The sequence below is a fragment of the Phocoena phocoena genome, chromosome 1 (assembly GCF_963924675.1).
Source record: "Phocoena phocoena chromosome 1, mPhoPho1.1, whole genome shotgun sequence".
Taxonomy (NCBI): Eukaryota; Metazoa; Chordata; class Mammalia; order Artiodactyla; family Phocoenidae; genus Phocoena; species Phocoena phocoena.
This window is the reverse complement of record NC_089219.1, coordinates 155,586,727-155,600,390: the sequence shown is the minus strand read 5'-3', so window position 1 is coordinate 155,600,390 and position 13,664 is coordinate 155,586,727. Positions and strand designations below refer to the sequence as shown.

At 41.4% G+C, this 13,664-nt stretch overlaps 1 pseudogene; it reads left to right on the top strand.

Annotated features, from left to right (window-relative positions):
* Window positions 1–458: 458 nt before the first annotated feature.
* LOC136127839 (UDP-N-acetylglucosamine--peptide N-acetylglucosaminyltransferase 110 kDa subunit pseudogene) lies at window positions 459–3,596 on the top strand (annotated as a pseudogene).
* Window positions 3,597–13,664: the final 10,068 nt, after the last annotated feature.

The window sequence follows — 13,664 nt, the reverse complement described above, 5'->3', positions numbered from 1 at the left end:
GTTACTTACTAGTGGTTTGGGAAGGGCAATTTAAAATTTTCTGATCTTACTGTATTGAAATTCACGGCCCTAACGTTTTCCACATTGACTATATGATTGATGAAGTAAAGTCAATCATGTATTTCCAACTGGACAGAAAACAAAAATTTAAAAAGTGTTTGGACTACTGACTTTTGATTTCTTCTAAGGCAAGTGTATAGGTAATTTTTATTCCCTGATTAGGAGAAAAATGGTGGAAGAGGGCAGGGTTAAGAATTAAGATTTCAAGAGTGTGAGAGGTAGACGACCAACCAGAGTTCCTAAGGTTCAGTGCCTGTAACTGTCGCCGCCGCTTAAGCCTGCCAAAGCAGTGGTACGGCTGCTGCCCTCGTATTTGCTACCTCTAGAAACATTCTTGCCAGTAGTGGCGGAAGCGGGACTCAATTATCTCCTTTTCTCACTCTCTCCAGAAGCTCCAGATGGCATCTTCTGTGGGCAACGTGGCCGACAGCACCGAACCAACGAAATGTATGCTTTACTTCCAAGGGTTAGCTGAGTTGGCACATCGAGAATATCAGGCACTAGATTTTGAGGCGGCTGAGAGACACTGCATGCAGCTGTGGAGACAAGAGCCAGACAATACTGGAGTACTTTTATTACTTTCATCTCTACACTTCCAGTGTCAAAGGCTGGACAGATCTGCCCACTTTAGTACTCTGGCAATTAAACAGAACCCTCTTCTGGCAGAAGCCTATTCGAATTTGGGGAATGTGTACAAGGAAAGAGGGCAGTTGCAGGAAGCAATGGAGCATTACCGGCATGCATTGCGTCTCAAACCAGATTTCATCGATGGTCATATTAACCTGGCAGCCGCTTTGGTAGCAGCAGGCGACATGCAAGGGGCAGTACAAGCTTACGTCTCTGCTCTTCAGTGCAATCCTGATTTGTACTGTGTTCGCAGTGACCTGGGGAACCTGCTCAAAGCCCTGGGTTGCTTGCAAGGAGCCAAGGCATGTTATTTGAAAGCAGTGGAGACGCAACCGAACTTTGCAGTAGCTTGGAGTAATCTTGGCTGTGTTTTCAATGCACAAGGGGAGATTTGGCTTGCAATTCATCACTTTGAAAAGGCTGTCACCCTTGACCCCAATTTTCTGGATGCTTATATCAATTTAGGAAATGTCTTGAAAGAGGCACGGATTTTTGACAGAGCTGTAGCAGCTTACCTTTGTGCCCTAAGCTTGAGCCCAAATCATGCAGTGGTACGTGCCAACCTGGCTGGTGTATACTATGAGCAAGGCCTGATGGATCTGGCAATAGACACCTACAGGCGAGCTATTGAATTGCAACCACATTTCCCTGATGCTTACAGCAACCTAGCCAACGCTCTGGAAGAGAAGGGCCGTGTTGCCGAAGCAGAAGATTGTTATAACACAGCTCTGAGGCTGTGCCCCACCCATGCAGACTCTCTGAATAACCTAGCCAATATCAAAGGAGACCAGGGAAACATTGAAGAGGCAGTTCGCTTGTATCGTAAAGCATTAGAAGTCTTCCCAGAGTTTGCTGTTGCCCATTCAAATTTAGCAAGTGTATTGCAGCAGCAGGGAAAACTGCAGGAAGCTCTGATGCATTATAAGGAGGCTGTTCGAATCAGTCCTACCTCTGCTGACGCCTACTGTAACATGGGAAACACTCTAAAGGAGATGCAGGATGTTCAGGGAGCCTTGCGGTGTTATACTCGTGCCATTCAGATTAACCCTGCGCTTGCGGATGCCTACAGCAATCTGGCTTCCATTCACAAGTATTCAGGGAATATTCCAGAAGCAATTGCTTCTTATCGCACTGCTCTGAAGCTTGAACCTGACTCTCCTGACGCTTATTGTGATTTGGCTCATTGCCTGCAGATTGTCTGTGATTGGACAGACTGATGAACGAATGAAGAAGTTGGTCAGCATTGTGGCCGACCAGCTGGAGAAGAATAGGTTGCCTTCTGTGCAGCCTCATCATAGTATGCTCTATCCTCTTTCTCATGGCTTCAGGAAGGCTATTGCTGAGAGCCATGGGAACCTCTGCTTGGACGAGATCAGTGTCCTTCATAAACCACCGTACGAACATCCAAAAGACTAGAAGCTCAGTGATGGTCGACTGCGTGTAGGGTACGTGAGTTCTGACTTTGGGAATCATCCTACTTCTCATCTTATGCAGTCTATTCCAGGCATGCACAATCCTGATAAATTTGAGGTATTCTGTTATGCCCTGAGCCCAGATGATGGCACAAACTTCCGAGCGAAGGTGATGGCAGAAGCCCATCATTTCACTGATCTTTCTCAGATTCCATGCAATGGGAAAGCAGCTGATCGCATCCATCATGATGGTATACGCATCCTTGTGAATATGAATGGTTATACCAGGGGTGATCGAAATGAACTCTTTGCTCTCAGGCCAGCTCCTATTCAGGCAATGTGGCTGGGCTACCCTGGGTCCAGTGGCGTGCTTTTCATGGATTACATCATCACTGATCAGGAAACTTCACCTGCTGAAGTTGCTGAGCAGTATTCTGAGAAACTGGCTTATATGCCCCATACTTTCTTTATTGGTGATCATGCTAATATGTTCCCCACCTGAAGAAGAAAGCATCCATCGATTTTAAGTCCAATGGGCACATTTATGACAATCGGATTGTACTGAATGGCATCGACCTCAAAGCATTTCTTGATAGTCTCCCAGATGTGCAGATTGTCAAGATGAAATGTCCTGATGGAGGAGACGCCGCAGACAGCAGCAATACAGCTCTTAATATGCCTGTCATTCCTATGAATACTATTGCAGAGGCAGTTATTGAAATGATTAACAGAGGACAAATTCAGATAACAATTAATGGATTCAGTCTTAGCAATGGACTGGCAACTACCCAGATCAACATTAAGGCTGCCACTGGAGAGGAGGTTCCCCGTACCATTATTGTAACCACACGTTCTCAGTACGGGTTACCGGAAGATGCCATCGTGTACTGTAACTTCAATCAGTGATATAAAATTGACCCATCTACTTTGCAGATGTGGGCAAATATTCTGAAGCGTGTACCCAATAGTGTACTGTGGCTGTTGCGTTTTCCAGCAGTAGGAGAACCTAATATTCAACAGTACGCACAAACTATGGGCTTTCCCCAGAACCGTATCATTTTTTCACCTGTTGCTCCTAAAGAGGAACATGTTCGGAGAGGCCAGCTGGCTGATGTCTGCTTGGACACTCCACTCTGTAATGGACACACCACAGGGATGGATGTCCTTTGGTCAGGGACACCCATGGTGACTATGCCAGGAGAGACTCTTGCTTCCCGAGTTGCAGCTTCCCAGCTCACTTGTTTAGGCTGTCTTGAACTTATTGCTAAAAACAGACAAGAATATGAAGACATAGCTGTGAAACTGGGAACTGATCTAGAATACCTGAAGAAAATTCGTGGCAAAGTCTGGAAGCAGAGAACATCTAGCCCTCTGTTCAACACCAAACAATACACGATGGACCTAGAGTGGCTCTATCTACAGATGTGGGAGCGTTACACAGCTGGCAACAAACCTGATCACATGATTAAGCCTGTTGAAGTCACTGAGTCGGCCTAAATAATGACTGTGTGCACAGGAGAATTACCCCTGTACCTGAGCCTCAACCTTCTGGGGGAAAGGCAACTACTTTCTCCTTATCTGTACAATACCATGTTGCAGATGGGTGACAGACAATGATAAGAAATAGCACAGCCAGACTTGCTTCCTGCATGTTCATGATCATGACAGGGAGAGACACAAGAGATGGGAAACTGCTGTTCCACAAGGAGTCTCCATAGAATTTTGCAGCAGCCAGGTGTCTGGAAGGTCTGGAAGGTAAGTCTGGAAGGTCTGATCTCCCTTGGTCTTCCATGGGATGGATGGTTAGTGTGGAAGGGAGATAGAGATTGCCCAGCCGTTTTGTGATTATCATGGATTGATTGAGTCTTCTGGATTAATATTTTTCTTTATATTTTGGGTATTGGAGCTTTTAAAAATGTTTCGTTTCAGGTATTTTTATTCATGTGAAGTATATATGATTCTCTTGAGATAAGGTTTTAAGGTAAAATATTCCTTGTTTTAGTTTCTGAACTCTACAGATAAATGGGGACTTTGCTGGTGTAGTCTTTTTATAGGTTTTATAAACCACTTGAGCCTATATCAGTCATTTTAGTGTCTGACATAATGTTTGGAACTCTCAGTGCTTTGTTGGTTTATAGATGATGGCTTAAATTCTTTTCCTGGTCCGTTTCCTTCTTCCCTTCCCCCCACTTTAAAAATTCTCCTGTAACTTGGCTAACAAAAAACCAAGTCTGATTCGAAACCTCCCCGAGTGTTTCTCTTAAACACATCTTCTGATGCCAAATGAAGTTTCTTAGGAGTGATTATTAATTCTGAAGGGCACAGTTGTGGTACTGTCACTGATGATAATAATAATGGATTTTTGGCCTAGAGTTTTGACCTATTTCACCAGTGTTTTACCGTTGACTGCCCCTCTATGCTGCTTCCAAAAGTGATAGTGTGTGTTAAGATTTTTACTTTCACTTCTAAAGTTTGTTTTTTTTTTTTAGTGAGTCCTGTTCTTCCTTTTTCTTTCAGCAGAAATGAAATCCCAGGTAAGTATAAGTATTCAAATATCTGATCAGTAAGTCACAGTTATCTCCAGTACATTAAATAACTTTCATCAAAAAACATGTTATAGGTAAAAAGCTCTGAAGGACCAGCTATGTATATGATAATTATGTTTCAGACCTTCTAGGGTATTATATATAATAACTTGTCTTCTGGACGTGGTCTTGAAGTCTTTATGGATTCAGCCTCAGTAGTAGCGAACTGCACTGCTACTTGGTTTGGAGTAAAAATTAGACTTTAGCCCTCCTAGAGGTTGAGTTTTTGGTATTGAAAACCATACGAATGAAATTATTGTATTTCAACGAAGGATCGAGGGCTTCAAGCTTAAACAAGGCAACATACGTTTGGGAAGCAGTCAGCCTTGAGAGCAGGTAAGGACATGCCAGGCATGCGGCCGCTGCTCGAAGGGACTGTCCCTACTTGTTCCCCTCCTTGTTCCATTCCATGGGAGATAAATCACCAGGGCCCAGAAAGCAGAAAGAATGTAAAATGAGACAAACAAAGCTGTCTCCCCCCTGCACATGCAGGTTATTTTTGATGCTTCTGGTTTTATGGGTTTTCTCCCAGGGAATTTAACCTTGAGCCGAGACAGTCTGTAGATAATGTAAACCACCATCTGGCAACCTTCCGATTTCTAGTCTATATAATCTGCAACTGTAGCATAATAAAATTTGCCTTGCAACCATCAGTTGTCTTGGTCCTTCTGACCCCATCCATCGGTGCTACTTCAGTTCCTTACCCCTTCCCTTCTGACCCAGGGCGGTGAGATCCTCTTTCTCCGGCTAGTCCACGGCAAGTGGCACTCGAACAGGGACCTGAAGCGTGAAGGCAATTAAAAGAAAAAGAAAGGGCAGGTAAGAGAACCCTTATGCAAAATATGTGTGGCCACCAGTAACAGTGAAACTAATAGAGGCATAAGGCAATAGTCAGAAGTAGAATAAGATGGGGCAAAAGGGCTCAAAGGAGTGTGAATTATTTGCTCAGGTTTTACTTTTGATGCTTAAAGCTCAGGGTAATAAAGTTTCTACCTCACAGTTGACTGAATTTTTACAGCATATCCATGGTGTATCTCCCTGGTTTCCTGATGGCGGCTCTGTTGTCATAGGAATCTGGCAGAACGTTGGAGAAGATTTTAAAAATTATTATGAGTCTCAAGGGCCTACTCATACTCCTGTTGTTACATATAGTTTGTGGAATCTGATAAAAATATGTTTAGATTCTTCTCATGATAGTGTTGATTTGAATGTCAAGTCAGAAAAACATAAGCCTCTGACAGAAGGAGAGACTGTATTATCAGCTACTGTGTCGCCACTTCCTAAACCGAAAGAGCTAATTAATGTAAATATTTTAGATGAAGAGGAACATTTTGACTTAACAGATGACGCTTGTAAACATAAAAGAGAGAAATATCCTGAGGATGATTTTCTAATGGCTATGATAGATAAGTCAGTGAAAAAGCTGCAGATTAATAAGGACTGTCTTCCTCAAAAATCTACATCTGTAAAAATGCTCAGTCCCTTGCAGCGTGCTGTACAAGGAGTAATAAATCGAGGAGAAGATCCAATTTTCCGTTGTCCCATCATAGAAAGACCTGATCCTAATAATCCTCAACAAGCTACTAGGGAGCATCAGGCTCTCCCTTTTAAAGTTTTGAAAGATTGAAAATCTGCCTGTGCTCAATATGGGCCCACTGCTCCTTTTCCTACTGCTATGCTTGACAGGAGAAGCTCTTGCAGGAGAAGCTCTTCCCCCCGCTGATTGGAAGTCTATTGCACGAGCTTGTTTAAATGGTGGAGATTATTTAATATGGAAGTTTGATTTTTATGAACGGGCTGCTGAACAAGCAGAAAAGAATGCTGCCCATAATATTCCAGTTGATTCTCATATGCTGATGGGGAAGGACAATATCTTTCTTTACAATATCAATTAACTTATCCCTTTGTTGCTTATCCTCAAATAAATCATTTGGCATTACAAGCCTGGAGGAAATGACCTTCTACACACAAAACTGAGGATCTTTCAACAATTAGACAGGGACCTGATGAACCATATGCTGATTTTGTAGATAGGTTGTCACAGGCGGTGGGGAGACTCATTGTGGACGGACTCACTGGTACAACTGTAGTTAAGCAACTTGCTTTTGAGAATGCTAATAATGCACGTCAGGCTGCGATTCGACCTTGGAGAAAACGGGGAACATTGGAGGATTATATTCGCCTTTGTGCAGACATTGGGCCTACTTATATACAGGGTGCTGCTGTGGCTGCAGCATTAACTAAAGTGGGGTTCAAAAACAATCAAAAGAAAACAAAGACTTGTTTTAAATGCGGAAAGGCAGGTCATTTTGCTAGAGAATGTAGATCTTTTAATTCTAACCCTAGTCCTTCCTTCCCTACTCAGAAACCTCCAGATGGTCAGAAAATCCCTGGTTTATGCCCTAAATGCAATAGGGGAAAACACTGGGCACAAGATTGTTGCTCAGTGGCCCACAAGGATGGGCCACCACTGTCGAGGAACTCCTCCCGGGGCCTTCCCCGGCCCCAACAAATAATAAGGGCAATGTCTGTGTATCCTCCTCAAATTATCAATCAGACATTAACCAAAAACAAAAACATACAATATCCTCGCTCTCCAGAGCAACACCAGGAAGCTCAGGACTGGAGCTCAGTACCTCCGCCCGATATGTATTAACTCCTGAAATGGGTCCTCAGGCCCTCTCTACGGGCATCTGTGGACCTTTACCCAAGGGTTTGATGGGAATATTATTGGGAAGAAGTAGTGCCACCATGAAAGGTTTAACTATTATGCCAGGAGTTATAGATTCTGACTACAAAGGAGAAATAAAAGTCATGGCACAAACTATTAAAAATATAATAACTATTTCTCCTGGTGATAAAATTGCACAATTGCTACTTTTGCCCTTTGTACCTCATGGACAAATTTGACAACATCAAAAGAGAGAAACAAAGGCTTTTGGATCGTCTAATGCTGCCTACTGGATTCAGAAGATAGGGAAAGAACGTCCAGAAATGAAATGAACCATTAATGGAAAGGTTTTTTCAGGTTTCTTAGACACTGGAGCTGATGTGTCTGTTATGACGCAGATACACTGGCCTAAACGTTGGCCCATTAGTCCTACTATTACAGAACTTCACGGAATAGGACAAAGTTCTTCTCCTATGCAAAGTAGTCAGTTTTTATTATGGCAAGATAGTGAGGGCCATTCAGGATACTTCCAGCCTTATGTTTTGCCTGGGCTGCCTTTAAACCTCTGGGGCCGAGATATATTAAAAGAAATGGGAGTATTACTTTATAGTCCAAACTCTCAAGTCTAATATGATGTTGGATCAAGGATTTCTTCCCACAAAAGGGCTGGGAACAAATCAACAAGGAACTGTCTCTCCTATTGATGTGAAAATTAAATATGATAGACAAGGTTTGGGTTTTTCTTAGGGGCCTTGGATTCTCCTCCACTCACTGCTGATCCAATTACTTGGCTGACTGATGACCCTGTATGGGTGGACCAATGGCCCCTCACAAAGGAGAAATTAGAAGCTGCAGAACAATGAGTACTGGAACAATTAGGGCATTTAGAAATTTCCAGTAGTCCTTGGAATACTCCTCTTTTTATTATCCAGAAAAAATCTGGAAAATATAGGTTATTACAGGATCTAAGAGCTGTTCATAAAACTGTGCTAATAATGGGAGCTCTTCAACCAGGCCTACCCTCTCCAACAGCCATACCACACAATTATCATCTTTTAGTTATAGATTTAAAAGATTGTTTTTTCACTATTCCTTTGTTTCCTGAAGATAGAAAACATTTTGCTCTTAGCTTGCCTTCCTTAAATTTTAAGGAAGCCATGAGGAGATTTCAATGGAAAGTATTGCCTCAGGGCATGGCAAATAGTCCTACATTATGCCAAAAATATGTGGCTCAGGCCTTGACTCCTGTGAGAAAAAGGTTTCCATCGTTATATCTCATACATTATATGGATGATATACTTTTAGCCACTGATAATATTTCTTTATTAGAGACTGCTTTTCAAGTTTTACAACAGTCCTTACAATCATTTGGCTTGGTCATTGCCTCAAAAAAAATTCAAAGACAATCTCCATTTTTATATTTGGGAAAATATATTGATAACACTACTATTAGGCCTCAAAAACTGCAAATTCGAGTTGATAATTTAAAAACATTAAATGCTTTTCAAAAATTACTTGGAGATATTAATTGGCTAAGGCCTTCCTTAAAACTTACTACTGCTCAATTACAGCCTTTGTTTGATATTCTTAAAGGTGACTCAGATCCTTCTTCTTCACGCTCTATGATTCCAGAAGGATTTCAAGCTTTACAAATAGTCAATAGATCTATCAGTTCTACACAATTAACTAGAACTCATACTCACCTTCCAATTTTCTTAATGATTTGTCCAACTCCTCATGTGCCTACTGCCGTCTTATGGCAAACTGTTGGAATTATTGAATAGATTCATATGAAAACTACACCCTCTAAAGTTATTAACCCTTATTATGAACTTATTAGTAATTTAATAATGCAAGGTAGAACTAGATGCTTACAACCTATAAGTATAGAACCGTCTCAAATTATTATCCCTTATTCAGTCAAGAAAATTGGCTTTTTCAACATAGTAATGAATGGGGTCTTGCTCTTGCAGGATTTTCAGGGTACCTTGGAATGCCATTACCCTGCTGATAAATTGATCCAATTCAGCAAACTTAACTCATATCTTTCCTTCTATAATTAGGCAACAGCCTGTTCCTCATGTACCTTTGGTTTTTACGGACAGTTCTTCTTCAGGAGTGGCTACTGTAATCATTGACGACGGAACAAACCTCATTAAAGAGACTTCCTTGACTTCAGCTCAACGTGTTGAACTGTATGCTGTCCTTATGGCTTTTAAACATTTGCCTTCTATATCTTTTAATTTGTTTTCTGAGAGTAAATATCTTATTAGCTTATGATTTCTTCTGGAGTCTGCGACCATAGGACATACTAATGACCCTGAATTCTCATCCTCTTTTCGTTTGCTTCAACAGCTTATTCGTTCCCATGATGGTCCTTTTGCAGGTCTGTATATCCGTGCTCATTCTAACTTGCCTGGTCCATTGACTATACTTAAAGCGACTGCAGATGTTTTAACTCGATCTAAACGTGATCTTTATCCTGTACATTTTCCTCCCAAGAATAGAGTTGAAGTTACTCCTCCTCCTCAATCTCTTTCCCTAAAGCAGGACATGTCCCAATTTACCGTACTCCTCCTTTCCGTTCGTCATGCTGTCAAGAATGGCTAATGTACTGCATTCATTATCTTCATACTGTTGATACTCATGGTCCATGTCCTGGACACCCTCATATTATGGTAAGTTATGATCAAACTGCTTCACAAGCAGCACAGCAGTTGCACGCTCTACACCGTCGGTCGGTGGCTACATTACACACACAATTTTCCCTTACTCGTGAAGCTGCCCGACAAATTGTTAAGCCATGCCCACAGTGCTTACCTCACCTTCCTGTTCCACATTATGTTGTTAATCCTCGTGGATTACTACCTAGACATTTATGGCAAATTGATGTTACTCATATCCCGTCTTTTGGGAAATTACAGTCTGTTCATGTCACTATCGATACTTATTCTGGTTTCCTCTGTGGCACAGCACAGACCGGAGAAGCTACTAAACATGTTATCACTCATTTATTACACTGTTTTGCTTTCATGAACCTTCCCAAAATTATTAAAACAGATAATGGGCCCGCTTACTCTAGTGCTGCTTTTGCAACATTTTGTAATTCATTACAAAATTACCCATATTACAGGCATTCCATATAACCCTCAAGGACAAGGTATTATAGAACGTGCAAATAGATCTTTAAAGGTAACTATTGAAAAAATAAAAAGGGGGGAATTGTATAGAACAACGCCACATAACCTTATAAATCATGCTCTGTTTATTTTAAATGTTCTCACTGTTGACAAATTTGGCTGCTCTGCAGGGGGAAGGTTGGTGGCTGAGCCAAGATTGGCCTCTCAATCTCCGGAGGTCCTCTGGAAAGATCCGTTAACCAGCACTTGGCGTGGTCCTGATCCTGTGTTGATTTGGGGACGTGGTCACGTGTGTATCTTTCCCAGATCAGCGCCTGGACCTTGCTGGCTTCCTGAGTGCTTAGTCAAGCAGACAGATGGCTCGCCACAGCTCACAGCTAGTTCAGAAGATGAAGAAGCTCTGCATCTCTCCCGAAAATTTGACAGTGTTGATTCAGAAGAAGAAAAAGAAGAGGAGAGCACTTGCCAGGACAACTCAAAGGAGTGATGTTCCAACTTGGGGACAAATTAAACAACTGGTTTCACGAGCTCAAGAGTTAGTGAAACAACAGAATAATCCTGTTACACCTGTAACTTTATTTTTGGTTATGCTGGCAACCATTTCATGTGTTCCCTCTGTTAATGCAGCAACTTACTGGGCCTATGTACCTGATCCTCCACTATTACAACCCATATCTTGGTCTGAAGCAGAGTTTCCTGTATTTTACAATGATAACTGTTTATGGGCCTCTTATTGGGAATATAAAACAAATCAGTATGTCTGTAAATTATACTAACTGGTTTAGTACCCATCCTGTCTGTCTTAGCCCATTGCATCTGGAAATTAGACGTGTAAAGGCTATTAGTTATGAGCATACAGATGTTGATGAGGGAACGGATCAATCAATTAGTTTCTCAGGCTCTCCAGGCATCCTTCGTTTTACAGGAACCAACATTACTCTTACATGCCCGGCTACCAGCCGACGAGAGGATCTTAAGGATACCATCATTCGGTGTAAAATGGGCAACCTCTTAATATTAGAGGTCAAATCTCATATGCCTCACCACTTAGGGATTCCGCTATTACTGTAGTCAAGGTTACAGGTGAAGATTCAGGAAATTATTTCTGTATGAAGCGTTTACTTGGAGGACAAGGGATATTTATAGCCGGACATAAGGTTACTATGCTTAACAGAAAATCAAAAAATCAATTTCCTCCTTTTATGACCGTTAACTTTCCTGGATCCACTTTTGAACGTTGCAATGTGTCTTGGAATAATAACCAGATATGGTGTACTATAGATTATACCAAGGTGTCAATTCTTATCTCTTCTATTCCCATCATAGATAGGTTTATCACATTTCAAAAGAACTGGGATATATGGAAACTAGCTCTAACTTATTCCAATACACCTGTTATAACTTGTCTTGCTCCTCCATATACACGTTTGTGTGGTTTTATTAACATTGGTAATTCTTCCAAAGGAGGATATAATATTAGCTGTGTTAATTGTACATTTAGCAGTTGTATGTTCCCTTCTGCAGGAACGCAATCTGTGCTTATACTAAAGCAACCCATATATGTTATGGTGCCTGTACATCTGAGAGAACCTTGGTATGAAGATACTGGAGTACAGGCATGGGTGGAACTCTCTAAAGCCTTGCAGAGAAGGAGACGCTTTCTTGGGTAGCTAATAGTAAGTTTACTTGCCTCGGCTGCTCTGTCTGCTACCGTGGCTACTGCCGGTCTTGCTCTTTCACAGAGTATTAATCATGCTCACTTTGCTAATCAGTTATCTCAACATAGCAGTCTTGCTTTATCTTTACAAAGTCACATAGATTTACAGATTAATAACAAGTTAGATGAATTTAGAAACACAATTTTGGGGATTGGAGATCAGATAGCAGCATTAAAATTGAGGATGTGTTTAGCTTGTCCTGCAAAGTATACATGGATGTTTGTTACTCCTTAAAAGTACAATGACTGTATTTGGGAATGGGAAAAAGTAAAAATGCATCTGCTGAGTGTTTGGTCAGATAATAATATTAGTCTTGATCTTAGGAAATTAAATGCTGAAATTCAGGATATACAAAATGCACATCATGATGATGTTTCGCCAGAAGATGTAATTCAAACTTTACTGGACCATTTAAAGTGGTTAAACCCTCAGTCTTGGATTACCGGAAGGTTGTCAGGATTTATTACCCTGGCCATAATTTGCCTATTATTGATAATAATCTTCTCATGTCTGTTTTGTGTCCTCATGCAACAGTATACTACTCTCGGCACTAAACTTCATGGAATTCTTTTGCAGCAAAAGTTAAAAAATAAAAAAGGGAGACCTGTGGGAAGCAGTCAGCCTTGAGAGCAGGTAAGGACATGCCAGGCATGCGGCCGCTGCTCGAAGGGACTGTCCCTACTTGTTCCCCTCCTTGTTCCGTTCCATGGGAGATAAATCACCAGGGCCCAGAAATCAGAAAGAATGTAAAATGAGACAAGCAAAGCTGTGTTCCCCCTGCACATGCAGGTTATTTTTGATGATTCTGGGTTTATGGGTTTCCTCCCAGGGAAGTTAACCTTGAGCCGAGACAGTCTGTAGATAATGTAAACCACCATCTGGCAACCTTCCTTTTTCTAGTCTATATTATCTGCAACTGTAGCATAATAAAATTTGCCTTGCAACCATCAGTTGTCTTGGTCCTTCTGACCCCATTCGTCGGTGCTACTTCAGTTCCTTACCCCTTCCCTTCTGACCCTGGGCGGTGAAATCCTCTTTCTCCGGCTGGTCCGCGGCACACATGAATATAAGTTTTTGTCTTGCTGTACTGCACCTACGCTGTCTAGTAACAGATATTTTGTCTGCTAGTAGTGTTCTAGATTATGTCTTTCCAAAGCACTGAGGCAGTGCACCTATTCTGTAGTTGCAGCTGATGCCTGAATGTATCCTAGCTGACAAATTATTGATTAATAAGAACTTGAATTTCTGAAAGATTTGTACTGTTAACCAAAATCTGAGCAAGGAGTCTCAAATGTAATTCTTAGCCAGAATTACATGTTAATGAACCATTTAACAGTGTAAATCAAGGAACATCAGTGTAAGGATTTCTTTTAATTTATTTTTTACCTGCTTGAAATATCAGTTAAAGTTTGCCAGCTTGGTTACAGATGAACGGACGTTTGAAGTTCACC